The 25,619-nt window shown below is 43.4% G+C and overlaps 1 protein-coding gene across 7 annotated transcripts in view; it reads right to left on the reverse strand.

The window, feature by feature from the left end:
• The window catches only part of ASB15 (ankyrin repeat and SOCS box containing 15), a 52,847-nt gene that overhangs the window by 25,124 nt on the left and 2,104 nt on the right, over window positions 1-25,619 (reverse strand). For 4 of the 7 annotated variants that reach the window (XM_029615528.1, XM_029615523.1, XM_029615525.1 and 1 more), the window contains exon 2: window positions 9,265-9,505. The exons of 1 other annotated variant lie outside the window; for it this stretch is intronic. The gene's annotated coding sequence lies outside the window, so the exon portion shown is untranslated. Of the gene's footprint in view, window positions 1-2,619; window positions 2,686-9,264; window positions 9,506-12,862; window positions 12,935-25,619 lie in introns of those variants that run through there. 2 more of the 7 variants (XM_029615524.1, XM_029615527.1) reach the window with 2 other exon arrangements.

Here is a 25,619-nt window from a genome sequence, read left to right on the forward strand (position 1 = left end):
CTTTCCCTGGAACCAGGTACTCGCTCCTCGAGGGCCTATAAATTCCAGCTCCTGGGCTTCTATGAGACATTGTGTGAGTGTTACCAACAGGTTCGGTACATGAACTCTGCATACCCTGCCTATTCACTATATTTCAGTTTCTCTACAGCTCAACCTCCAGGGATCGCTGTTCCAGTATCTGAGGGACTACAGCCCAGCCGGGCATTCCAGCTCACTACTGCCACCTCTGGTGGTTCAGTATACTGTCTAATAAAAGAACTAGTGTGAGTCTGTCTCCTAATTCTGAGCCTGACCGGTGGTCCCTCTCGGGATCTTCCCCCGGGGGCGTGGTCATCTGCCACCGGTTCAAGGATCCACCCACAACTCTCCTAAATAACAAAAGATTGGTAACTCCCTAGCAGACTGCTAACTCCGAACAGAACAGTTTCTGTGGAATGTAGAGGATGCAAACCAGAATGGAATGGATCGAGAATGGCTTGAGATGAAAGAAAATCAAGATAGCAGAGGTGAACAGCATGTTGAAGTAGTTTGGAAACAAAAGGGAAGAGGAAGATGGGGCGATAGTCAGTGGGGCAGGTAGGGTCCAGTGAGGGATTTTGAGGAGTAGTGTGATCACAGAATGTTTGAAGGCAATGGAAATAGATGCAGTGGAAAGTAACAGACTGAGGATGTGACAGGTGGAAGAGATGTGACAGGAGATATAGAGCTAAAGACCTTGATGGGAATAGGGTCAAAGGAACAAGAAGAGTTTGGAGGAGGAGAGATAGGTGGCATCCTATACTGTGATTTCAGCAAAGGAGAAGAGAGTGGCAGGGGCCAGAGGAAGGTAGAGGTGATCTGATTGAGATCTCAAGACTTAGGGGGTCATTTATCAAAATGCTAAAAGGCATTTTCACATGCATTAAGGGCTTATCGTATGGTGCGATGCAAATCCGAAAAAGAGGAGGAGTTAGGGGTGGGAGCTCCTGGAGCACCAGCCTAGCTATCCAGGGGAGGGAGGGGAGGGAGGGGAGAGAGAGAGACTAGCCATAATGCCCTCACCCTAGATAGGTATTTATATCTCTATGGGAGGCCCACCTAGTAACTCGAGGTGAGGTTTAGGTATTAGTGTAGGGGTTAGGGGCCACTTTGACATTCATAGTGAGATGTACAAACAGAACAGTGCTCTCTTGTGAAGATTTGATGACCCTCGGAGTGAGGAAACTCACTCAAAGATGATATTTGTTCAATGTTCTCCCAACCTAGCTTGATGTTACCCAGGTAGAGAGTCCATCCCCGGAGGTAGGTCTGTGAATACTTTGTGAGCTCATTTTTAATGGGAAAATCCTTGCAGAGTTTCTCTTTGAAACTTCAGGGACCATGGATATAAAAACACCTACTTTACAGCGCCAAAATAAACCCTGGTATTTACCCAGAAAAATGAGGAGTCCTTTTTGCAATGATTTTCTCCCGTATTTGTTATTGTAATAAACATTGATAAATTACCAGTATGCAAAGTAAAATATGCAAGATGATTTCAGAATTAAACCCCTACGTGCATTTGATATCCTTAATCTCCCCACCCCTTTTTTCTATGGCCAAAAGTACACAGACTATGCGCAGAGGGATAGTCACTTAACTTAACTGGCTCGTGTTGAAACTGCAATGCTAACCTGCTAAATCCCTCTCCTCATCCTGACCCAGCCATGTCTTCCAAAATGCACATTTTTTAGCAGCTAAATCTAGATAGATTTATCCACTCAGCGGTAGGTAGGGTTGCCAACTAGCTCCAGATTTTCAAAACAGGTTGATCCAGTCCTGGTTTTATCTCACTGCTTACAGGGACATGTAGTCTTGCCTTTTTAGGAACTGAAATACAGAAATCAGAACCACAAGTGCCTGTATGCAGTGGGATAAAACCAAGACTGGATCAGTCTGTCCTGGAAATCTAAAACCAGCTGGTAACCTAGTGGTGGGAAATTTTCCAAACCTTGAATCTAGCCACCTCACTCTGTAGTCAGGTGGCTAGATAGTTTAGAAAATCTACATGAAAGAATCAATGCCTATTCTTTCAAAATGTCTTTCCTCACTGGAAAAAAATAAAATGGTGCCGATCTATCCCTAAATGGCTTGCATTTACACACCATTTTGTTTTGAGAAGATAGATAACAACTGCTTGCTGTTATTAACAGAAATCGCATGATTCTAAACATTATCTCATTAAAAACTAATTTCTTCAGTAGATATTTCCCAAATAGATTTTAAGAAACTCAACTCTCATTGAAAGTTCCCTTTTTAAATCATTTCAACATCAAAATTTTACCCTTCCCACACACAAAAATATCAGTTTTTCTTTTAGTTACCTTCTTACATGTATCGAAAAGATTGAAATAATTTCTGAAACATGATTTGGTTATGGATCCAGCCATCAGGCACTGCAGCTTTACAATAAACGTCACATAAGAAACCTGAGTAATCTGTTTTAAGAAGTATTTTAGATGTAAACAGAGCAAGTCCTGTTTTCTTCATTATAGTTGCAAGGCCTTTCAGCACATATGTATATATATTCAGCATGAATTTGTAATTTTAGTTGCATTATGTTAATTAGTGAGCTACTAATAAAACATACGATATTCTCACCTTTTATCTGGTGATTGTTACACTGAGGCCTGTATTCCTAACAGACAGGAACACTGCTTTGCAAGCTGATGTGTACCACAGTATTTCTAAAATTAAGTACACAGTTGGCAGTTAAAATAAGAACTGACCTTGCACAACTGTAACCTAAGCAGCTCCCAGCAGGAAAGCATTGCACATGACTTCTGCAGAATCTCATCAAATGTAACATGAGATCTGATTGATATCCTAGCATAAGACTATCACTGCTTTGATTGGTTAGAGAATGGAAATTAAGAAAAGAGTGCATGGGGATAACTTGCTGGTGTAGTGGTTACTACCCTTAACCAATAAGCCTTAATACTGTTGATGCAACTCCAACTTTGCTTTCTGATTCAAAGGCAAGGGGAAAAGGGGAAATAGATTTAGACAAGGACCTGACTTTTACAATCTGGGGAATTGATAAGCATATGGGGCAACTTGCTTTTGCGGCTGTTGCTACTCTTAACCAATAAGCCTTGACACTTTTGATGAAACTCCAATATTGCTCACTTCTTCAATGGCAAGGGGAAAAGGGGAATTTGGAGTCAGACAGCAATCAACAAGAGCCCTGACTTTTACGGTCTGGGGAACTGATGCACAGATATAATGGAAAAAACACAGGACTGCTTCTACAGCCAAGTCCATAAGCAAAGCACATCAACAGCACTGTCCAAATTTTCAAAAAGGCTTATCACCCAGTACAAATGTTGCTAGCAGTAAATTATTATGGGTTATCATAAGGCTTGGGGGCAACTGCACAGAGTAGCAGTTGCTACTGTAAACCAACGTTCTGTGGTAAAGATTCCCTCCCACGTTGAAATTATTGTATCAGTAGCGTTAAGCTGTTAGCTTGAATCTTAAGGTGTTACACACAGGTGTTAGTTACAGTGCCTTCCTCCCAGTTAGGTCTCCCCAAAGGAAATAGGGATAGGGGTCTGAAACCCACCCAACAATTTCTCCCAGATCAAAAGAGGAGGCAAGGATAAAAATAAGGAATAAATCCCCTAAAAGGTTTCAAAATATAACAATGTTTATTTTTGAGAATAATATGCAATAACGTCTACTCTCTAACAATGTCTTAATTATATATATATATATTTATATATATAAAACGTTAAACAAATACCATATACCTTTACTATGTTTCCTTTCCACTTAGGCTAAGTATATTACTTCAGAATTTTCATGGATGTCAACGTTCCACATTCTACAGTATAACATCAGATAAGTATTAGCTCTAATACCATAACTTTTACTTTTCTTAATTTCTCTATTTCTTTCTTGTAACAGAAAGAGTTGATTCTTTGTGGGTATGTAATTTTTTTGTTTTTCAGGTCACTTCTGAAGTTCTCCCTGGTGATATTCTCAAAAGGAACTTAGAGGTAAGTACTGTACTTTTCTGTTTTTCTCCTGTAATTTCGTCTTTTTCTTTGTGAGTCTTTTTGAATCACCTTATCTGTTATCTTTTCTTTTTGTCTTTTCTATCGTTCTCTTTTCTTAACGTTGTTAACAGATCTGTATATCGTGTTGGTGTGTACACACTTATCTTATATGTCCTGTTCTTGTATTGTTGTCTGTTGATTTTGGGGCTCATTGCTGGGGTGCATTGGTTGTTTTCTCTTCTCTTTCGACTCTGTTCCTCGTTCTTTGGTACCTACTGTTTATTACTTTACAAAATCATTAAATAAGACTAACTCCCTTTCACCGCTTTATCTGCCGGTAACTACACGTGTTCCCTATCGTGTATGTCCTTGTTGACTTATTGTACTGTTCATTCTAACTAACAAAATAAATGATAATTGATTATCTCTATCTATATTGGTCAGGAACAATAGAGCGTAGAGTATTTCTTATGCAGTTCTGTTCCTTTATGTACTTTTTTTTTTTTTATTACTAGGATATTTTGTTGAAACTGCAGGAATTTATTTTTGCAATGGGAAAAATCTTTTTCTCTCCTTAGGAAGCATGCTTATAACTTTCCTCACTCTCTAACCTCTCGTTACTATACAGCCGAGAAGTTTCAGCATTTAATTATATTAGGCTCACGGAGTTAGCGCTAGCTTCAGGCTTTTCCCTGTTATCAAACCTCAGGGAGTCTCAAGTACTATGTTCCAGTGATCCCTTCTTGCTTTCCAGCAATACTGCACATTCACACCCTCTAATTATCAATGCTGACAATATCAACCGTGGGTCAGCTGTTTACCATTAAAGTTAACTTTTTTTTTTCCAAAACTTTACCTTCATTCTTTTTATTTAAACAAAAATCTAAATGTTCTACATTCATTCTTCTGTGCTCCTTATTGTTCCTGCCAATTTTTTCTATTGTCTGAGCATTTTTATTCACACAGAGAAGAGCACAGGTATAGTGCTTCCTCTCACTCAGTGGCTCAGTTCTGTCACTAATTCTAAACTGCTGTTCCTTACCTATACTGTCCTATATTCCTACCTTGTGATATCATGGGGATTTATTTTGTTCTATGTTGGCTAAGGTTTCCCATATCTATAATATATCGGGCTTGGTAGTGTGTCCGTCAGTGCTCGCGCATGTTCCCCAGCCCGCCAATAGATGGCGCTATAATATATCAGGCTTGGTAGTATGTCAGTCAGTGCTCGCGCATGTTCCCCAGCCCGCCAGTAGATGGCGCAGGCGGCTCCCTGGCCACCTTGGAGGCTCAAACACGCCGTACAGTGGCCATATCACAACACCAGCTACAAGAGGTACTCCTGGGGGAATCCAGCGCTACTGCCGAATGCAAATTTTCCACAGACTTCCTCCTTCCCGCAGATTTCCTCCCGCACCTTGCTGATTTCCTCCCTTGCCGGAAGACTATTCAAAACCAGGACAGCAGCCATCGCAGGACAGGCAGAAAATAGCAGAGGAGACCCTGGCATGCCGCGAAAGGAGAGTGTCCCACGGCGAAAATGAAGGCCTGGTGTGCCGTTCGCGGTGAAAAGGGAAGGCCCCCATGTGCCGCGATCGGTGCGCCCGGGCCTTCAACTTCACCACGAACGGAGCGTGTGCCGTGGGACACTCTCCTTTCGCGGCATGCCGGAGTCTCTGCTGCTATTTTCTGCTCAAGGTGAAAATGGAAGGCCCCCATGTGCCGCAAATGGCGCGCCGGCCCTTCATCTTTGCCACGAACGGCACGCCGGGCCTTCAAATTCGCCGCGAACGGCATGGGTCCCGCAGCATGCCGGTGAGAGAGAATGTGTGTCGGGGAGAGGAGGGTGAGAGAGAGCAGGAGGGGGTGAGAGAGAGCATGGGGGGGGGGGATGCCGGTGAGAGAGAATGTGTGTCGGGGAGGGGAGGGTGAGAGAGAGCATGGTTGGTAAGAGGGGGGTGGGGAGGGTGTGAGAGAGCAGGAGGGTGTGTGAGAGAGAACATGGGGGGGGGGGGGGGATGCCGGTGAGAGAGAATGTCTGTGTGAGAGAGGAGGGTGACAGAGAGCATGGTTGGTAAGAAGGGGGTGGGGAGGGTGTGAGAGAGAGCATGGGAGGTAAGAGAGGGTGGGTGGGGGGGATGCTTGAGTGTGGGTTTCAGAGAGAGGGAGGGTGATGCCGATGAGAGAGAATGTGTGTGTGAGAGAGGAGAGGGGGTGTGGGGGAGTGCGAGAGACAGCTTGGTTGGTAAGAGGGGGAGTGCGGGGGATGCTTGAGTGTGGGTTTCAGAGAGGGAGCCTATATGAGGGGATGTGTGTGTGTGTGAGACAGTGAGGGTGCCTATATGAGGGTGTGTGTGTGTGTGTGTGTGTGTGAGACAGTGAGGGAGCCTGTATGAGGGTGTGTGTGTGTGTGTGAGACAGTGAGGGAGCCTGTATGAGGGTGTGTGTGTGTGTGTGTGTGAGACAGTGAGGGAGCCTGTATGAGGGTGTGTGTATGTGGAAGGGACACTCTTACAGTGAATTTCTAGGTAAATTCTATAAACTTTGCCAGTCCTGGCTTTAGCAAATGTGCCTCCACATCCCTTGCCCTGGGTGAAAACAATTTCATTTTTCCTTTTCAGCTAACGCTTCCATACAAGAGCAGATGTGCCAATAAAAAGGCTCGCCGCCTGGGCGTAGAACGGGTACAGTTGCTAGTAAAATTAATAATTGCTCTTTCTAACCCCCAGTGGAATCATGTGGGTCGTATGGCAATTTTCTATGTCTTATATTTTCTTTGAATTGTATTGGTTGTTTTAAAGTTATAAGTGTTTTTACCATTTTTAGAGAGCTTTCCCTCACCACTTCACTGGTTGCTAGTGAAACTGTCGTGATGCAATCCTTAAGATACAGTCTCAGAATTTCTCTGATTGCCCTGGCGGTCCTAGTTTTTATGGGATGTACTCAATCAGTCCACCAGTTTTGGGGGTGGACAGACACTACCATTATTCCTTTTTCTTTAATCTTGTTCCTTTAAAACTATTCCTGGTATTTTCTTTAGGACAGCAGTGATGCCTCCCATACTCGGATAATCTCTCATTGGTCACTACTGGTTTTTAAAACTGTTTCCTGACTTGTAGTAGACATCCACAATCATCCTTGTAAATTTGCAATTTTTATCTCCCAAGTGTTGCTTGGAAAGGGTCTCCAAGTTCCTCACTGTTGCTCACCACTGAAATCTCCCATTTTTTAGGCATTTAAATGGGTTTTTATACCCAAAAATGAGCAGTGTTCCCATCGGGATAAAATCCCATTTTTAAACTGGCTCCTGAGCTGAGGAAATGGGGTCAGTCAGTTGCCATGGTCCTCTCGCCTGGCCACCACCTTCATTTTTCCCTAATTTTCTTTATTTCTCCTTGGTTTTTTTGTACATAAGTTTTTATTCATTCTATACATATTGCAATGTAACAACAGCAGGTCAGCAGGTGTCATCTTCCAATCATCATACAGAACACTCTCATATTACCCATTATCAAATAACACATGAAACACATCAGATTTTCCAATGTAATAACTCTATCCTTCTCAGCATCCCCCTTATCCCCCCCACTCCCCACCATACAGATAATTAGGTAACGCTATGCATAATGCCACTTGGGAACCCTCACATAACACAATTAACCTAAGTGTCTCATCCAAATTGCTCTATCATCCCCAAATTTTAAACTTCACTCTCCCATTTTAGCTGGATTTAATGTGATCTGGTATCTTGCCAGGTCAGATATGACTGCCAGATTTCTTCAAACTGAAACAGACCTGCTCCTTGCCTTGTCTTGTTCCGATCCTGCTCCTTACCCTGCCTTGTTCCAGTCCTACCCTTCGTCTGGTGTCTTGTATCCATTCCTTGTTTTTCCTCTCTCTCTCTGATTGCCTTTCAGATTTGACCATTGCCCGGATATTGATGTTGACTGATCTCTGCCTGCCCTGACCTTGGCTTGGTTACTGACTGCTCTCTATGGGTCCCTCACCTAAGTCCTGCTGGCCTCAGAACCCAAGAGCTCAACCTCCACTTGCCCTATTTCCCACTTTCCCCTCTTTTTCCTCTTTTCTCTTTCTCCTCCTCCAAACCCACCCTTCCCTCTTCCCCTCAACTCTTTCCCCCCACCCCTTACTTATCCAATCATCTCTCTTCCCGAGCATCTTAACCTTCATTCCTCTTGATAATATATCTCTAACCCTCCGTCAGTATTGCTCCCATGAGCTATTACTTGTCCCTGTCTATCTACTGATGTAATTATAAATATGATAAAGTTATCTATGTTTTTTAACAATTCTGAAATATTTAGACCTTTAACTTGCCTATATACATATTATATATATTCATTATAACTTTAACTCTGTTTAAACTGTTCACCTGATTTTTCAATGTATGCGTTGTTATAAATGTAAACCGGAGTGAAGGCCTCTACCAATACTTCGGTATATAAAAGACATATAAATAAATAAATAAATAAACCTGCGGGGAAAGAGGTTGGTACAGGTGAAGCCTAGCTCTTGTCCTAATGTTAGCATGTCTGCCAACCATTGGCGGGGCCTAGCTGGTTCACCAACCAGGCAGTGCCACTCTCGCCACAGCCCAAAGGACTCAGATTCCATGACATGTTAACACGTACTTATCTGCCTGTGTTCAATATTACATGCCGCACATATTTTACATATGTGAATATGATGAGTAAATGTGCGTGTATTTTATGTCTTGCACACACACTATAAAATACATATGTTTGCGTGAGTGCATCCATATACTCGTGTACATCCATATACTTGACATGTATGGGTGCCTGCGCACTTGCTTTAAAGTTATCCTCTAAGCATTTCCTATCCTCAAGGCTCTTCATGTTTTGGTTTCTATTTGATATTTTTCCTGAGACTTTATCATTGTTTATTACCATAACAAATATGGAAGAAAGTCAATGCAAAAAAAGAATCCTCATTTCTCTGGATAAATATCAGAGTTTATTTTGGTGGACAAATGTATGAAATACTGCTCAGACACTCCTCCTGTGTTACCAGGATGGAGAGGGAGGGGAGAGAATGTAATGAGGACAAGGATCTGAGGTGTGGCGGTAGATGGCTTGGTACAGGGGATGGGGGAGGCAGAGAGAACCTGGGCTAGCCACAAATTTTGCAAAAAAAAAAAAAATATTCTGCATGTTACAAAATCAGTACAAAAAAAATGAGCTAAATAAAAGGAGAAATTTCTTACCTGTTTCTTTCCTTTCATTAGTCCTGCTATACCAGTCCAGCCCTTGACAAATGGGTTAATTCCGCCTACCAGAAGATGGAGACAGACAACACTGATTTCCTCTGAGACATCATAGCCACTACTTATGAGTGGTGCTACGCAGCAGGAATCCAGTATCCTTCTGACAAAGCTTCAGATCAGACCCTCCAATTTAAGAAGAATAAAATTCCAACCAGAAACTGAGAAGATGCTTCCCTGCATTCTACAACGAAACAAGGAAGCAAGACACAATAAGAGAAAAAACAAACTATTATCAATGAGGTCCATATTCAAAAGCAATTTAGACAGGTAAGGAGGAGCGGAGAGAGCTACATAAGTTAGGCGGCTAACTCCGATATTCAGAGTAAGCTGCTTAATTTATGTGGCTAACTTCAGTTGGGCCATAGAGCTGTCCTAAAGTTAGCCGGTTAGACATAGCCAGCTAACTTAAGATAGCCAGGTATATTCAGCGGCGCACTTGTACTGCTGAATATATACCCTGCTAGTTAGCCAGATATGTGATATTTATTTATTTTTCTATACCGATCTTCAATTAGATATATCACACCAGTTTATAGCGTAACAGAGGAATCTATTAACATAGACTTCTTATTTTACATTGAAACTTTGTAACATGAGTAACAATTGAATTGTGGCGAGTCATTAAAATTATAACAAATTTAGTGAAAACAGTGACACTTTGTAACATATATAACAAGAGAACTAGAGTCGTTGGGGTTGACCACAATAAATGACTGAGGGGAGGCATTATAAATTATAACAAATGTCGTGAAAACATTAAAACTTTGTAACATATGTAACAAGAGAACTAGAGTCGTTGGGGTTGATCATAATATAGGTTGACCACAATATAAGGTTATGCAGTTTATGTGGGGTGTTGTGGGAGGGGTGATGTGTGTGCTGGTAGGGGAGGAGGGCTCATCTTAGTGTGGTTGGTGGTGGGTGATGCGTGGTTGTTGGGTATGCTTTTATGAAGAGTCTTTTTGAATGATTGGGGTCGAACCTGAGTTGAGGTGGTAGGCTGTTCCAGAGTGTTGGACATACTACAGTTAGGGCTCAGTTCCTTGTTGAGGATAGGTGGGCCATTTTAGGAGATGGAGTTGGAATGAGTCCAGTGTTGGTGGAGCGGAGTGTTCTCTGGGTGGATTGAAAGTGCAGGGTAGGGCTCGGCCAGTCGAAGTTTTCAGTGTATAGTGCTTCGTGGATGAGTGATAGGACTTTGTATTGAATCCTGTGTGGGATGGGCAGCCAATGCAGGTTTTTGAGGATTGGTGAGATGTGTTCAGATCTTTTGGTGTTTGAGAGTGATCTTGCCACTGCATTTTGGAGCAGTTGCAGTGGCCTGAGAGAACTGGATGGGAGGCCCAGGAGTAGGGCATTACAATAGGGATGTGAATCGTTTTTTGACGATTTAAAATATCGTCCGATATATTTTAAATCGTCAAAAATCGTTAGAGCCGCGATACAATAACAATTCCCCCGATTTATCATCAAAAAATCGTAAATCGGGGGAAGGGGGAGGGGAAGGGGGAGGGCGGGAAAACCGGCACACTAAAACAACCCTAAAACCCACCCCGACCCTTTAAAATAAATCCCCCACCCTCCCGAACCCCCCCAAAATGCCTTAAATTACCTGGGGTCCAGAGGAAGGGTCCCGGTGTGATCTTTTACTCTCGGACCTCCGTGCGTTGTAGAAATGGCGCCGGCGCTACCTTTGACCTGTCATATGACAGGTCAAAGGTAGCGCCGGCGCCATTTTGTTTTTTTGTCCCCCGACGTCAGGAGTGTAGGAGATCGCTCCCGGACCCCTGCTGGACCCCCAGGGAGGAAGAATATCCCTTCTTGCAGAGTCATCTCTGCTCAAGAGCCAGGCCATCAGACAAAATGGAGCTGGATTCTCCATGACTACTGCCCCTTTAACCAAGAGACCCCACACTTGCAGGAGGCAAAAAGGTTGTCCCACTCGTAGTCATATGAGATCTGTGTACTACAGTCTTTGCAGCCAATCTGGCACAGCCAGAATTACCCTGTTGTACTCCAACTCTATCCTCCGCAGCAACTTGCCTATGAAAGCCCATGGAGGGAAGATGTACAGAAACTTCTCTGTTGGCCAAGGCTGCACTAGGGCACCAATACCCATCAACCTCTGCTCCCTTTGCCAACTGAAGATGCTTACTAACTTCGTGGTCCAATGGGTCGACCATCAAATCCACCTGCAGACTACCCCATCATTGACAAATTCTGCAAAAAGCTTCTGAGCTCAACTCCCATTTCCTGGGATCTAACAAATTTCGACTGAGGAAGTCGGCTTGCACATTTTCTTGCCTGGCAATGTGGGCCACCAATAGTAATTGCAGATGTTTTTCCTGCCCAAGGGGAAAGGAGCAACATCTCTGCCGAGAATCCCTGGCTCTTGGTTCCCCACTACTAATTTACATATGCTATTGCAGTGGCATTGTCTGAGAGGACTTGAACGGCCTTCCCCCAAAGCAATGGGAGAAAGTGGAGAAGCGCCAGGCAAATGGCTCTGGTCTGTAGCCGGTTAATGGCCCACGAGGCCTCCTCTGGAGTCCAACTCCCCTAGGCCACCTGATCCTGACAATGAGTCCCTCAACTTGAGAGACTCAAGTCTTTCATACCAAGACTCAGGATGGTGTAGCCAGACTGACCCCCTCGATAAATATGAGGGGTTTAACCACCAGTGAAGCAACTTGCACACCAACTGACTCAGGGGGACCATTCCCCCTTAGTCCTGAGACTGTAGAGGCCACTGCTTCAATAGAGAGGCCTAGAAATGATGTATGGGAGCCCTGGCCCATATCTAGAGTTGCTGACATCAGCTGGAGCACTTGTAAGTGGAGGGATCCAGTAAATGCAGTAAGCGCAAACCTGATGTCATATCTTGTAAACCCTCTCATCTGTGAAGAAAATTTGTCCAGTCCACATATTGAACCATTCTCCCAAGTACTGCTTTTGGCAAAGTTTACCACCCAGCCAAGCCTTCTAAAACCTAATGAGATGGCGCAGATCAAGCAACTGTCGATGTACAGGTGGATCATAATCCCCTCGTGCCTGAGAACCACTGTTACGATGACCATTACTTGTGGTGCAGTTGTGAGACCAAAAGGGAATGCCAGGACCTGGATCTGTTTCTGCAGAACACAAAACTGCAGATATTGCTAATCCTACTCCCGAATGGGAATATGTAGAAATGCCTCCGACAAATCCAGGGAACACAGGAACTCTCTTTGGTGAACTGCGACAAGAACAGACTGCAGATTTTCCAATCTGCCCCAGAGTCCACACTCTCTTGAGGGACCAAATTCTGTCTTTTAATCTCCCAATGTTCTTAAGCCTTCTTCCTCAGTGGAAGGCATTTCCATCACTAAGGCTTACTGCTTAATTAAGATTCCAGCTTGCATGTTGCACAGGGATTGCAACGTTCCACAACTTGTTATTCAGCTTTCATTCAGGTACAAAGAACTTCTCGCAACCACAAAGCCAAGACCTAGGCAGGGCATAAGATGAAAACACATAAAGCTCTTCCATTCTGCCTAACCTTCTTCTGTAAACTGCAACCGGATGTACAAGGGTTTTGAAACCCCCAGCCCACCCCCACGTGTTGTTCAGGATGAGGTTCTGTCTGTTTGATAAGACTATCTTTCAATACATTTCCGACACAAATTCCTCCTTTAGTTAAAGTTTTACTATTTAGGACTTTGCCATTATTTGTTTCTGAAGTGACATTTGACTATATTTCAGCAGTAAGAGTCAGGAGGTTGTCATATACAAATCCCTAACTCTGACTCATGCCTCTAGAATAGGAGTTTTAACCTTCGCAGTAGGGGTCCAATAACCTTTTCAGCAGCCTTGCTGTGACTTTCCCAGGCTGGCTGCTCAGGTTACACCGATTCTTCCTACTGCAGTTCATTTCAGTAGAAACAGACTTTCTCTTTCTCCCCCTTCCCAGGAGGGGTGGGGGGAGATTTCATATACAAGAATATTTAAGACTTACCTTAGGTTAAAATGAGGAAAAGTCCAGCAATGGGAGACTCCAGGGGTGGAGTGTTTTGGTTTTTTTTAATCGATTTTCCTGGTAATTCCAAAAAAGGACGTCTCTGTCTAAAATTTCTATAGGTGTCTCCACGAGGCACTAATGGGAGTCACTTGACCAGAGGAGCGGGGAAAGGATAGCAAGTGGCTGTGGCTTCTCCAGGGCTCCTGGAAGGAAAAGGCTGGTTTGCCTCGCCTTTCTTTCTGGAGATTGGGTTTTTCTCTTTCAAAGAGTGGGAGTGAAGGAGGCGAGGGTTAGATGGCAGCATGGACAGATGATTTGAATCTTTCCTGATTTTGCTTGTTCTACACAGGAGAGAAGGAAAGATTTCCTTGCTCTTAGGTCTCAGGCTAATTTAATAGGGTGTTCTTTTGTTCTTAAATTTCCCTGTAAATGTGTTATCAGATATCATAATGATTGCTTTGTTTTTTTTTTTTTTGCCTGAGCAACACAAGTCTTTCATTGATTCCAGGAGTATTCCAACTTCTTCTTCTGGATCCCAGTAGGTCTAGTCTCATGATCCATAATTAGTTTATCACTGCTTGAAACTCATGTTAAGCTAATTTCTAAGTTTTGTTAATTATCCTTCTATCTCCTTAATTTTCTGCCCTCATTGTATGTTTTTTCTTTTCTGGGGGAGTATGATTATGATGTGATCGTTATCGCCCAGATTTTAAAAGGCCTGCGCGTGTAAATCCCGGAGTTTACGCATGTGGCCGGACCTTGTGCGCACCAGGCGAATTTTCAACGGGGCCCGGCCATGCGCGTAAATCCCGGTACGCGCACAAGTGTTGGGCCTCTTCAAAGGGGCAGGCCAGGGGCGTGTTCTGGGCAGGGAGGGGCGGGACGGAAGCCAGCCGGGACAGCAGCCATTAGCCGCTGTCCCGGGGAAGCGCGTGCCGGCAGCTGGCCGGCCAGGACAAATTACTTCTACTCCCGAGGAGCAGCAAGTAATAAAATAAAAAAATTGAGCCAAGGTAGGTTAGTTTTAGGGGGTGGGGAGGAGAGGGAAGGGGAAGGAAGGTTAGGCAGGGGGTTAGGGAAGTTCCCTCCCAGTCCGCTCCTTAATTGGAGAGGACTGGGAGGGAACTGGGGAAGGCCCAATTGTATCGCCACGTGGAGTCTGCATAAATTCACCCCCCCTTACGCACGCCACCCGCACATGTGCACGTGGCCACCCAATGTTATAACATGCGTGTGCCGGTGCATGCTTGTTATAAAATCGGTGTGTCCATGTGCGTGCACCAGGAACCGCGCGTGCATGTTATAAAATCTACCCCTGTGTTTATTTCTTTATTTATGTATTTCATGATTATTTATCTTTTTTCTGTAAGCAAGGCATATTCATTTCTTTAATTTGTAAATTCAATAAAGAAAAAGTTAAAAACAAACAAACAGGGAGTTCCAGGCAGGTGAATATTCCCAGGTCTTGGGGATAGAAACTTGTCCTTGCTGCAGTATTCATTAACAAGGTATTTGAATACTTGTTTTCTAGGTGAGAGAAGAGGATTTCAATTTCCATTTGGGGTCCTAAGAGATAGAAAGCCCGTAAGGAACAAAAGAGGTCCTAATTCCTGCACTTGTTACTCAAGCAGCCTGAAACATTGACTTCTTGTGATTGGATTTTCTTTCTCTTTTGACTGATTGAGACTGTCTACCATAGTGAGTGAAGAATGATTTCCTATACTTTTCTATCGTAGTACTGCTATACGTCATTTTTATTACAGTAAAGTATTATTTTGTTTTAGAACACAACACCATTGATGTGTGAGCTTGCTTATTGTACGATTGTGAGTGTGATCTCTCTGGGCTTTACAGCTTTGCTGTCCCACATGGAATAATCCGGATTCAAAGCTGTGGCCAGGTTTTCCTCAACCTCTGCAGCATCTGAAGGTGGCTCCTGAAAAAAGGGGGCTACCTATATTATGCCCTAGAGTTGCACAGCACCAACACACGCAATATAATTAAGTTAGCTGACACCAGTGGAAATTCCCCGGAGGGCCCTTTGAATTGCCCCCTTCCCCCCACCAGCCCAGTCTGTCCTCCTGCTCCGAGCCCCAGTACAGTCTATTCAGCCCCATCACAGTCTGCTTCCTCTCCCCACACAAACTCAGCCCCAACCCAGGCTACACCCCCCAGCCTCAGCGGCACAGCCACTCATGGAAATTCCCTGGGGGCTCCAATTTATTGCCCCCCCCCCCCCCCCCGGAGCCCTAGCACAGCCATCCCTCGCTCCCAAGCTAAGCCCCTACCCACCAGCCCCCACCCAGACCAAGCTCGTACCCTCAGCCCCAGCATAGCCAACCCTCTACAAGCCCAATTCCCAGCTGCTCTAGCCACCAGATCTTAGATTTGTTCTCTGAGGGCTAGGGACCTTTTCCACCAAATGAACACATACAATCTCTCACTGGTAGATAATCATACAGGTGGCATTTGGTGCAAGAGACTGAATAACCCTCCCCCCCCCCCCCCTCGCTATTGGAGTACTGTCTGCATCTTAATTCTATTCAGTTGTTAGTGATTTAACATTTCTAAGGGAGTAAGGCTTTTCAAAGTAATCTAAAGTACTTTTAAGCTAGTGATTTATTATAAATTCTCCAGAAACTACAATTAATCTAGTTATAACTACCTGTTAACACAAACTATTGACTCTTATTTTGAATGAATTCCCTGTTACTGTAATCAAATAAATAAATGTATTGTTGAAAATGTATAGGGCATGCTGTTTTGGCACATGCTTTCTGATCCTCTGCTGCTGAAAGAGGGTAGGGGGGTGGGGAAGCTAAGGCCTAGAGGGCTCATAATGTCCCCTGCTGGGAGGAGTATGAAGATAAGCCTTCAGGTCCTCCGCTGCTGGAAAGAGTGTGGGGGTTGCGGAAGCTAAAGCCCAGTTGGCCTGCAGTGACCTCTGCTGGAAAAAGCATGCATATAAACCTGCCAACTCTCTGCTGCGGGAAAGAGTGCAAGAGCTCTGGGAGCTGAAACCTAGATGGCCAACAGTGTTCTCTGGAGTCCTCTGCAGAGGCAAGTATACAGATTAGCCTGCCAGTCTTCTGCTACTGGAAACAGTGCAGGGTTTATAGAAAATGAAGCCTGTGCCCTCTGAAGTCTTCGCCTGGGGCTGCTGGGAGAAATATGCAGTTGAGCCTTCCAGTTCTCTGCTGCTGGAAAGAGAGCAAGGGCTGTGGAAGATGGCTTGAGGTGTCCTCTGGAGTCCTCTACTGGAATGCAGATGAGCCTTCCGGTCCTTTTTTGCAGACAGACACCAACCCTCCCAAGTGCACGAAATATAAAGAGATATAAATATATAGAGAGAGGGAGGGAGAGAGAGTTATTGTTTTATTTTATATTTATCAGTTATCCTCCAGAGACTAAAATTAATCTACTTACAACTACCTGATGACACACTTAATTGACTCGTTTTAAATTAATTTTTTGTTATTGTATCAAAGATATAAATCTGCTGGGTCTGCGGGGAGACTATGCAGATGAGCCTTCTGGCCATCTACTGCTAGAGCATGAGGGCTGTGGAAGCTGAAGCCTAGAGAGCTAAAAGTGTTCTCGAGTCCTCTGCTAGGAGAAGTATGCAGATCAGCCTTCATACGTCCTCTGTGGCTGGAGAGCGTGGAAGCTGATGAAACTGAAACCTAGACAGATGACTCATGGTGTTCTCTGGAGACCTCTGCTAGGGCTCCTCCTGTTATGTCCAGGCAGGACTGCATCTTGGGGGTCATGTCAAGGCTCATTTTGTCAGAGCATCGGTGGCCCACTTGTGAGCAGTTCCCGTGGAGAAGATCTGCAAAGCTGCAACATGGAGTTCTCGCCACACATACACATCTCACTATTGTCTGGATAGGGATGGCCGATGCGATAGCAGGTTTGGTCAATCTGTCCTTTAGAACCTGTTTGAGGTGTAGAACCCAATTCTCCCCACCTAGGGTCCATTCTTTGGGTTCAGGCTGTCTCCCCCCTCTGTTACCAACAGCACTGTTGTTGTTGTTGTGCCCATTTGCACCTGGTTGGTGGTCTGTTGATCCCCCCCCCCCTTTTGTGTTGGGGTGCAGTTTGTAGCTAAGGAGTCACCCATGAGTTGAGGACTACCATCTTGCTTGTCCTCGGAGAAAGCAGAGTTGCTTACCTGTAATAGGTGTTCTCCGAGGACAGCAGGATGTTAGTCCTCACGAAACCCGCTCACCACACCATAGAATTGGGTTTCTCCTAATTTAATTTTAATTATATTTCTATGTTACAAGACGAGAGGGACCCCGCGTGGACACATGGTATAGGGCATGCTGGACATGCTCAGTGTGCCAAGTCAAAGTTCTAGAAATGTTGACATACGTTTTCCACATTGGGGCTCCATCTGATGATGTCACCCATGTGTGAGGACTATTATCCTGCTTGTCCTCAGAGAAACTCTTAACCCGCTTGCATGTTCACTCATGCTCTCTCTCACACACATATTTTTATTTAGTTATGTTAAAATATTTATATTCTGCCTATATCAAATTCTCATGCTACATGCTTGCTCACATTCCTATCATTCTTCCACATACATACACATGCCTCCTCACATATGCACTCCCCTCCCTCCACACTCAGTCTCTCTTCCCACCCCAAATCCACCAGAGGCAGCAAACTCCTTCTTAGGCCCCAGTGGCTAATGGGACTCCTCCTCCTCCTTCCAGTTGAGTCATATTCTGCTTCTGCCTCTGCTGTGGGCGGGTGAGACTCCCACTTCTTTCTGCCCCTGCAAGCCAGTTGGATGCCTCCTCCCTTTTTCCTGCCCATGCTCGCACAGGCTGCTTTATTAGCAATAGCAGCATAGGGCTCCTGGAGTTTTTAGGTGTTGGCCCAGAGACCCACCAATTCCATTAGAATTCTGAAATCTTTGGGTCAAACCCTGAGGGGCCGATTTTAAAGCCCTACACGCGACGGGTCTATTTTCAAAAGGCCCGGCGACGCACGTAAAGCCCCGGGATGCGTGTAAGTTCCGGGGCTTTTCTGAATGGGCGGGCAGGGGGCGGGGCGGGGCAGAGGGTCCGGGGGCGGTCTGGAAGGCAGGGCCGAGGACTCCGGCACAGTGGCTGTGCCGGGAGATCTCACGCCGGCAGATGGCTGGCAGGCGTAACTTGTAAGATAAAAGTATGGGGGGGGGGGGGTGTTTCCGGGCTGGGGGAAGGTGGGGAGGGGGAAGGAAAGTTCCCTCCGAGTTGGAAGGTGGGAGGGAACGGGGAAAGCCAGCTGGTCTCCCCGAGGGCTCAGCGGGCGCAAGGTGCACTAGTGTGCACCCCCTTGTGTGCACTGACCCCTGATTTTATAACATGCACGCGACTGCACGCACAAATGTACACTGCACGCGTACCTTTTAAAATCTGCTCCTGAGCATTCCTAGATATAATTTATTTAAAATCTTTCCTATACCATCGCTAAGTTATATACCATCGCAATGGTTTACATGTAGGCACATAGGGGTAGATTTTATAAATTGAACAAAAGTCCGCTGGATTTTATAAGATACGCACATAGCCGCGCGTATCTTATAAAATCCGGGGTCGGCGCACGCAAGGGGGTGCACATTTGTGCAACCTGCGCGCGCCGAGCCCGGCGCGCGCTGCCTGTTCCCTCCGAGGCCGCTCCGAAAGGAGAAGGAAGAGAAGGAAGAAAAGAAATCGGAGCGGCCTCGGAGGGAACTTTCCTTCCACCTCCCCTCACCTTCCCCTACCTAACCCACTCCCCCGGCCCTATCTAAAACCTCCCCTACCTTTGTTGGCAGATTTACGCCTGCGGGCTGCTGGCGCACCATCACCCAACCCGGGGGCTGGTCCGGAGGCCTTGACCACGCCCCTGGGCCGGCGCCACGCCCCGGATACGCCCCCAGACACGCCCCTCCCCCCCTTTTACGAAGCCCTGGGACTTACGCGCGTCCCGGGGCTATGCGCGCGCCGGCGCTCGAGTGCCCTGCGTGTGTAAATCCAGCCCATAATGCTTCTTTCCCCTTCTACTAAGTTGTAGTGATGGATTTTAGCTGATGTGACCCCTAGGCGCAGTCTGTACTAGTGCCATACTGCATCTGCCCCAAAGCTCTGCCCCAATAACATGATCTTCAAACTGAGATAAGCGCAGAGACAAAGCCTGCATTTGTAGGCTTCAGTTCTCTCATGGAAGCCAAGAGGTGGGTAGGGCCTATTAGTGCAGGCTTAGTCCCTGTGGTCACTGCAATCTGAGAATCACGTTGCTAGAACGGAAGGAGGGGCACTGGTGGTGGCGGTGGAGAGGAAGTTTAAGAGGTTTGGGGCTGGATTAGAGGTTTGTGGGGTGGTGGGGAGCAGGAAATGTGCCACCCACAAAATATTTCTGCCCTAAGGACAGACCTAGTAGGCTTGTATGCAAATCTAGCCCTGTGTGGTTAATTTTAAAAATAGTATCTTCACATTTTAAACGTTTACAGATTATTTCCTCTAATCTGAAATTTAATACTTTTATTTTTTTGTACTATACCACACATTTGAGAAATCTTTTACATTTCAAATGATCCCACTATATAAATAAATCTTTCTGAAATAATGAACATTTAAAACAAATCATTTTATTTTTATATTTCTTTTGTGAAAAGTTATTTTCCACAAATAGGTTATTAAATGCCCATAAACTATATTTTTGCTTTGCATGGCTTTCAAAGTCTTTTTTTAATGTATCTTCAAGGTTTGCTGATCCAAGATTTATTTGACTCTGCTGCATTTCATTATCCATTTTCTGCCTCAGAATCTCTGTGGGGGTTTTTCATACTCCATAAATCAATTAATTTATATTTTTTATGATGCTGTATTAAAAGCTGCCTGGTATAATCTGTTTATATTCCATACTGATGGCTGTATTAATTTTACCCATAGCTATATTACAGCCTGTTGTAATAAGCATTTTTCTCATAGTACATATGACCCTTAATGTGCCCACGTTATTCTACACTCTTTATTCATTTATAAGTAGATTTCAAGTTGCTTATAAGAGTGACATCACTGTACTTCTTTGGAAAATATATGTTGATGCAACCATATTAAGTTTGAATTTGGGAAGCATTCCATATCCATAAAAAGCACAATTCGTGATTTGGGGGTTGTACTGGAAACTAACCTTTCCATGAAATCCCATATTAATACCTTAATACGTAATGGTTATATGAAATTACAGATGATGAAACATTTAAAACCTCTTTTGCACATGGAAGACTTCAGAACAGTTCTACAATCATTGATTTTTTCTGGAATAGACTATTTTAATTCACTACTGCTAGATACTCCCTCCTCAAGTTAAGAACATAAGAAATTGCCATACTGGGTCAGACCAAGGGTCCATCAAGCCCAGCATCCTGTTTCCAACAGTGGCCAATCCAGGCCATAAGAACCTGGCAAGTACCCAAAAACTAAGTCTATTCCATGTTACCGTTGCTGGTAATAGCAGTGGCTATTATCTAAATCAACTCAATTAATAGCAGGTAATGGACTTCTTCTCCAAGAACTTATCCAATCCTTTTTTAAACACAGCTATACTAACTGCACTAACCACATCCTCTGGCAACAAATTCCAGAGTTTAATTGTGCGTTGAGTGAAAAAGAACTTTCTCCGATTAGTTTTAAATGTGCCACAAGCTAACTTCATGGAGTGCCCCCTAGCCTTTCTATTATCTGAAAGAGTAAATAACCGATTCACATCTACTCATTCTAGACATCGCATGATTTTAAGCACCTCTATCATATCCCCCCTCAGCCGTCTCTTCTCCAGGCTGAAAAGTCCTAACCTCTTTAGTCTTTCCTCATAGGGGAGCTGTTCCATTCCCCTTATCATTTTGGTAGCCCTTCTCTGTACCTTCTCCATCGCAATTATATCTTTTTTGAGATGCAGTGACCATAATTGTACACAGTATTCAAGGTGCGGTCTCACCATGGAGCGATAGAGACATTATGACATTTTCTGTTTTATTCACCATGCCCTTTCTAACAATTCCCAATATTCTGTTTGCTTTTTTGACTGCAGCAGCTCACTGAACCGACGATTTCAATGTGTTATCCACTATGACGCCTAGATCTCTTTCTTGGGTGGTAGCACTTAATATGGAACCTAACATTGTGTAACTATAGCATGGGTTATTTTTCCCTATATGCATCACCTTGCACTTATCCATATTAAATTTCATCTGCCATTTTGATGCCCAATTTTCCAGTCTCAGAAGGTCTTCCTGCAATTTATTTATTTATTTATTTATTTATAACTTTTTATATACCGGAGTTCAACTAACAAAGTTAATTATCACTTCGGTTTACATTACAACCAGCAAAAATAACAGAGACAAAGTCTTGTTTTACAATAAACAGGGTAGAAGTAACCTGGATAACTCAGTGAACAGGGTAGAAATAATCTGTAAAGAACATATTCTGGACAATAACAATAAAATCACAATCTGCTTGTGATTTAACTACTCAGAACAATTTTGTATCATCTGCAAATTTGATTACCTCACTCATCGTATTTCTTTCCAGATCATTTATTAATTATATTGAAAAGTAAGGGTCCCAATACAGATCTCTGAGGCACTCCACTGCCCACTCCCTTCCACTGAGAAAATTGTCCATTTAATCCTACTCTCTGTTTCCTGTCTTTTAGCCAGTTTGCAATCCATGAAAGGACATCGCCACCTATCCCATGTCTTTTTACTTAAGAACATTAGAAATTGCCATGCTGGGTCAGACCAAGGGTCCATCAAGCCCAGCATCCTGTTTCCAACAGAGGCCAAATCAGGCCACAAGAACCTGGCAATTACCCAAACACTAAGAAGATCCCATGCCACTGATGCAATTAATAGCAGTAGCTATTCCCTAAGTAAATTTGATTAATAGCCGTTAATGGACTTCTCCTCCAAGAACTTATCCAAACCTTTTTTGAACCCAGCTACACTAACTGCACTAACCACATCCTCTGGCAACAAATTCCAGAGCTTTATTGTGCGTTGAGTGAAAAATAATTTTCTCCGATTAGTCTTAAATGTGCTACTTGCTTACTTCATGGAATGCCCCCTAGTCCTTCTATTATTCAAAGTGGAAATAACTGATTCACATCTACCCGTTCAAGACCTCTCATGATCTTAAAGACCTCTATCATTTATTTATTTAACACATTTCTATACCGTTTTACCAGTAATATTACTGTTCAAAGCGGTTTACAATAATAACTTAAGATAGGAGTATAATAAAATAATAATAAATAAAACAAAGATAAAACAAGAATACAATAAAGTAAGAATAAAAATACAATGGGAGTAATTATCAATAATATAACTTATAATGGTATAAGAAAGAAAGTTGGCGACTATTTTATAAAATTCAAAGAACAGAAAATCATATGAAAGTAATTAACTTAAAACGTTAATAAAAAGGTGCTAAATAAACAGTGCCCGTCTGATATTGTTACTCCAGTCTAAGGAGTTCCCATATCTTTAAAAGCTAATTGGAATAGATGAGTTTTCATTGCTTTTTTAAACTCCTTTGCGCTTGGTATTTGCCTTAGGGGGTTCGGCAAAGTGTTCCAGAGCGTAGGTCCTACCACTGAGAAAGCTCGGTTTCTGGTCACATTTAGTGTAGCATTTTTTACTGATGGCACTTCCAGCAGGTTTTGTCCTGCTGACCTGAGTTCTCTCTGGGGCTTGTAAACTCTCAGCGAAGAACACAGCCAAGTGGAATCTGTGTTATTTAGTAAAGAGTGTATAAGTGACAGAATTTTATACTGGATTCGGTATTTAATTGGCAGCCAGTGTAGGTTAAACAAAACTGGAGTGATATGGTGAGTTCGAAGAGTGCCTGTGAGAAGTCTGGCTGCTGAATTCAGGATTAGTTGAAAGGTTTAATGGAGTTCTCCGGCAGGCCAATATATAAACCGTTGCAGTAATCTAGTCCAGTCAGTATAAGTGCTTGCAAGATGGATTGGTAATCATGAAAAAACAGAAGCGGTCGTAAGCGTTTCAAAACATGAAGTTTGAAAAATAAATTCTTCACTGTCTTAGAGATGTGTTGGGATAAAGATAGGTTGGTGTCCAACCAAACACCTAAATTTCGAGCTAATTTAGTGATCGGTATTTCATCATTACCTAGTTTGATGCTAGTGGGAGGAGCATTTGTAGAGTCAGATATAAAACTGAGGTAGAGGAGTTCTGTTTTCTTCCTGTTTAATTTCAATCGATTGTAGGCCATCCATTGCTCTACTGTAGTCATGTACAGTTGAATTAATGCAAATGTGTCAGCCCAAGAGGATTTGTAGGGCATAAACAATTGAATGTCGTCAGCGTACAGTTTGAATTGGACATTCAAGGAAGCCAGAATTTTACACAACGGAAGAAGATAGATGTTAAATAATATGGGAGACAATGACGAGCCTTGTGGGACACCTGTGGACTGCGTATATTTTTGAGAAGAGCAGGAGCCTATATTAATTTGGCATATGCAGTTGGAGAGGAAACTCTCGAACCACTTCAGAACGGTGGATTTGATACCTATTAATTGAAGGTCTGAAAGTAATATTTTATGATCTAACGTATCGAACGCTGCGGAGATGTCTAAGAAAACAATAATATTCTGTGTAGGAATCGAATCCTCTTAGGAAAGTGTCAAATGATGATAACAAAAGGGTCTCTTCTCCAAGTTTGTGTGCTCTCCAATTATTACAGAATTCCGTTGCAAGATTGCTTTCAGGAACAAAAAGGTATGATACTATGGAACACCATGCCCATAGAGGTAAGACTACAGAGAGATTTCAAGACCATAAAGAGCTTAAAGACATGGCTCTATAAAGAAGCATTCCACAAAGAGAGCGAGAAATAGAGAAACACTGAAAGCTGTACACACAAAATCTTTATACAGCACTAAGCACATTATATGTATGTATGTTGTAGTTTGTTTATTGCACCTTTAAATTGAATGTATAATCTAACAGTATTATTGTAGTCAAAGGTCAGATTAGACAACAGTGAACGATTAGCAATTATTATGAAACTATGTTACCGAACCTAAAGGCACCCCCATTACCAATGATAGGAACACATACATGTACAATTTACTTTATGTGCCTCTATGTAAACCGTTGTGACAGTAAGCTACTGAACGACGGTATAGAAAAGATTTTAAATAAATAAATATATCATATTACTCCTGTTCTTGCTGATATACACTGGCTCCCAGTTAGAGCTAGAATCAAATATAAGACTCATGGGGAGTCTCTTCCGAAGGCATGGACTGGGAGCCTCTTCTAAAGGGATGGGCTCCACCTTAACCAGGGTGGAACCAGACTGCTGGTGCTAACCTTTAAAAAGGAGATAGAGCAGCTTTTAAAAGAAGAACAAAGGGGAAAGCCGACAGTTGCTCAGCAGCGCATGGTTCGGAGGGCGGTATCTTCAAAAGATACTAATGACGTATTAGAATTAGGGCATCACGACAGTGAGGTTCCAATAACAAGAAAAGTAATCCAAGTGCCTGTAACTAAAAACTCACCTGAGCTACAAAATTCTAACTTATCCATATCAATTAAAAAGCAGAATGAAAATACAAACAAAAAACAAACTTTGAAATATTTGTATGCTAATGCCAGACGTCTAGGAAGTAAGATGGGAGAATTAGAATGCATAGCAGTGAATGATGACATAGACTTAATTGGCATCTCAGAGACATGGTAGAAGGAGGATAACAAATGGGACAGTGCTATACCGGGGTACAAATTATATCGCAATGACAGAGAGGAGCACCGGGGAGGTGGTGTGGTGCTTTATATCCGGGATGGCATAGAGTCCAACAGGATAAACATCCTGCATGAGACTAAATGCATAATCAAATCTTTATGGGTAGAAATCCCTTGTATGTTGGGGAAGACTATAATGATAGGAGTATACTACCGTCCACCTGGCCATGATGGTGAGACAGACAGTGAAATGCTAAGAGAAATTAGGGAAGCTAACCAAATGACAGTTTTATGGTGCAATTGGTTCAGGAACCGACGAGAGAGGGAGCAATTTTAGATCTAATTCTCAGTGGAGTACAGGATTTGGTGAGACAGGTAACGGTGGTAGGGCCACTTGGCAATAGTGATCATAATAGGATCAAATTTGAATTAATGACTGGAAGGGGGACAGTAAGCAAATCCACGACTCTTGTGCTAAACTTTCAAAAGGGAAACTGAAAAAAATGAGAAAAATAGTTAGAAAAAAACTGAAAAGAGCAGCTAC

Source organism: Rhinatrema bivittatum, chromosome 9 (genome assembly GCF_901001135.1).
Source record: "Rhinatrema bivittatum chromosome 9, aRhiBiv1.1, whole genome shotgun sequence".
NCBI lineage: Eukaryota > Metazoa > Chordata > Amphibia > Gymnophiona > Rhinatrematidae > Rhinatrema > Rhinatrema bivittatum.